At 45.4% G+C, this 3335-nt stretch overlaps 1 long non-coding RNA gene across 1 annotated transcript; it reads left to right on the top strand.

The window, feature by feature from the left end:
• On the top strand, positions 1-2847 carry LOC135818390 (uncharacterized). The gene is made up of 2 exons (XR_010553676.1): positions 1-324; positions 2144-2847. It is a non-coding gene; the product is annotated as an uncharacterized LOC135818390 (long non-coding RNA).
• Positions 2848-3335: the final 488 nt, after the last annotated feature.

Below are 3335 nucleotides of genomic sequence, written 5' to 3'. Positions count from 1 at the left end.
CCAAGGGGTACTCAAGGCCTGATTTTATTTGCAACCGCGGGAAACGAAGTCACCAAGACGCCTTCATTTGAGGCTTTTGGAATTGGAGAATTTATTGAATTTAGGTATGGCTCTCGTCCCTTCTAGAGAACTAACCAAGACCCTGTGGGGGCAGAAGGAGACTTCTTTGGCTCCGTGAATACACTAGCTATGCGGTGGTCTAGTTAGTTTGAGTGTGTGGTTCGTATTCAAAGTGTTCCAAGCCGCAGTTCACTCGAAGGTCATCGTGGATACGTCTGCACTTGAAAATCAAGGCTGGAAAGGACTGCCTGGTGTGTCCGAACGGTATGTTTTGCACTGAAGGCATTTTTTGTATGAATTGTTGAAAGTGTCTACTTGTTCGAAATGCAAAAGAGATGGTCGTAGATCCTTGGCCCACAACACCCCACTAAATAAACTATGACCTGTCGTGAAATTATGTGAAATTGATCAACACAGTCATCCACAAATTATCCTATGCCAAAGTACTGCAAATGCAAATAATGGCATCCCTTTACCTAGGTCATGTTTGTAGGGCCTTATGCCACATCTTTGCATGATTTCCCCATGCAAATCGTGTGCCTAGCTTCGAAAACACATTGCGCTAAGGGCCGAATATATACCTGTGAATCAGAACAACAGCACTCACTATTGCTTTCATGAGTGGTAATGGTCAGCTGAAAGGAAACTTCTATCCATCAACTCATAAGTAAAGTAATGACTAATCTCCTTGCAGCGCATGTGGTTCCTTCGTATTTACATGTACCGTAAAGTACCGCCAGAGCGCCCCACCATCTCGTCCTTTCGGGGTCGTATTGTGGAGGTGGTCTCCTGTCTGTAGGTTATACGGCACGAACTTTGTACTTCAGTACACATATTGCACGTTCTGCAGACAATCCGTACCTTGGAGCGGACACGAGCTTCACACAAAACCTGCTTAGTGTGACCTTAGTACACTAAGTTGCTCATGCCGTACGAACTTCGTTGCACTCTGCCATACGATTTTCCTTTCCCTGGCTGTAAAATCTGTCGCGGCAAAATCAAGGTGGGGCGCTCTCGCGGTACTTTACAGTATGTGCACCTCTCTGTGTTCGGTGAATGATTTTGAATATTTGCGCACGACTTCAGGATAGTGCACATTGTGTGGATGTACCTGCGTATGTAATCCTTTCATGATTTAAAATTAGGAGTCGTGCTTCTCATCACCGTGGACAAGTAAATGTCGGCCAATTACGTAGCGTTTGGAGACTTGCACAAATACAGTTGCGTGTCAATTTTGCGACAACCGCGGAATAAAATGAATATTCTGGACGACTGAAGCTACAAAGCCATCTTGTGTTAACAGATCAAAAAGACAGTACTTCGAAGTACCTGTATTTATCACTAGTATTACCCTGAGACAGTCGTGCTCATCTCTAGAGACTGGCTTGTATTTAACTCTACATAATGGCAACTTTAATGATGCTGACTGTCTACATTTACTTGAAGTAGGACTATAAATACTAAATATAAGGTCTATAAGCTGTCAGTGCGGTGCTGTTGGATACCCGACATGCCATGTGACTGACCGCCAGATACTAGTAAACGACATGCGATTGTACCGGTCACAGTGTAGCTGGGTTTTCACGAAACAATGAAACTTATACGATTGTGAGAAAAGTTCAGAAACCACACTTACACATACACACACACACACACACGCACACACACACACACACACACACACACACACACACACCTGTCCTGTTCTGTTGAGCCACTACCACAACTTGGCACAAGGATCGCATCGGCCCCAAAGGGGCAGTAGAGCGAAAGTGAGAGGTGTTGGCTTCGAGCTCACCTATCTCTACGGTGAACGCAACCTCAATCGAAAGTCATGCCAAACGGATGTATCTACCACGCGCGTGCGCGTATACAAAACGGAGGAAGGATTACTTACTCTCCCTGTATGATGTATCTGTTGTATTCGTGAACAATGTCATTGATGTTTTCCATGCATGTTTTTGAATATGCGAGCACAACTTCCAACATCAAGCACATTCTTGCTTCTCATCAGCATGTACAAGTTTATGTTGGGCAGTTATGTAGCGTTTGTTTTACCGGCTGCGTTTGTTGGTGCTTGCAGGTCATTGGCATGCTGTCTGTTTCACAGAAGCTCGCGTAACAGGTTCACCGTACAGCTATGAATGCAATGTAGCGTGTCGAAGCCACTTCGGTATGACGTGATGCCTAATTTCCTGGTTGTACCAAAATTGAGAGTATGGAAGTGATCGTCAAGCCTGTCCCCTGTACCGTAGCCGTCTTGCCTTGTTACGCCTGGTTCTGACTCTGCGCTCTCGTATACTCCTGGTCCATGCAGTGTTACAAGGAATACTGCTCCCTTCTCAAGCAATTCATTGGCAACAAAACGCTCGGCTATGCCCTGTAACTTTGCTGTGCGGTTTGTGCTTTGTCAATGTTGTGTACCAGTTCATGATCTCTGCTTGCTGGTCTGTTTGTTTTGTCTCGCACAATTGAGGCGCTGTAGCACAGTGTCGATCATCCTGCCCAGGCTCTGATTTCACGTACCACAGTACGGTTTCTCTTGTTGCTCACTGTAATGTGCGTGATACAAGCTCCTTGGTACTCCATCATCACCTGGTGCTGTTGCTGCCATTATTGGACCCTGCTGATATCCTTCTCGCAATGCCCGAACGTTATTCCAACAAATGCACAACTCGCTCTTAGTTGTCACATTCGGTTTGGTCTCGTTCCAGTCTTTCGAATTGAGTGAGTGCGTAAACTTGTATGAAGTGGTGAAGCAAAAGCCGTGCGCCGGCAAACATTCAATGTCCGGGTGTAATGACGCACCAAGGCCCCGGGACTTGCGTCCAATTCCTGAGTGATTTTTGTGTGCCTAGCCTCTAGGTATCATACCATATTTGCTTGGTTCAACCGTTTTGGATGCCCACTGCATGCAATACCATCATTCACTGTATTTTATGTGTGTATGTTATCCAAGAAATCTCCCATATTTTTGGGTGGACAAACCTCGCCATAAGTCAGTAACCTGGCATTTTGCACCAACAGAACTCCTAGGATATCAGCGCCGTCTCAGTACCTGGGGACAGTTGTAAAGAAAAAGAAAAAATACCCTTGGCCCACAATGCCCCACTAAATAATCCGAAGGGTGTCGCGAAGACGACAATTTCCTTACCTTTCTTTCGTGGTCGAAAAAAGACACTTCGCTTCGTCCGTTGCGCATGAAACGAAACATGAGGGTAGTGTTTATCAATTAGAATAGGTATCATGCACGAAGGAATGGCGAAAAGGTATTA

Source organism: Sycon ciliatum, chromosome 5 (assembly GCF_964019385.1).
Source record: "Sycon ciliatum chromosome 5, ocSycCili1.1, whole genome shotgun sequence".
Lineage (NCBI taxonomy): Eukaryota > Metazoa > Porifera > Calcarea > Leucosolenida > Sycettidae > Sycon > Sycon ciliatum.
The sequence above is the reverse complement of the archived record's forward strand: the minus strand, read 5'-3'. Positions and strand labels throughout refer to the sequence as shown.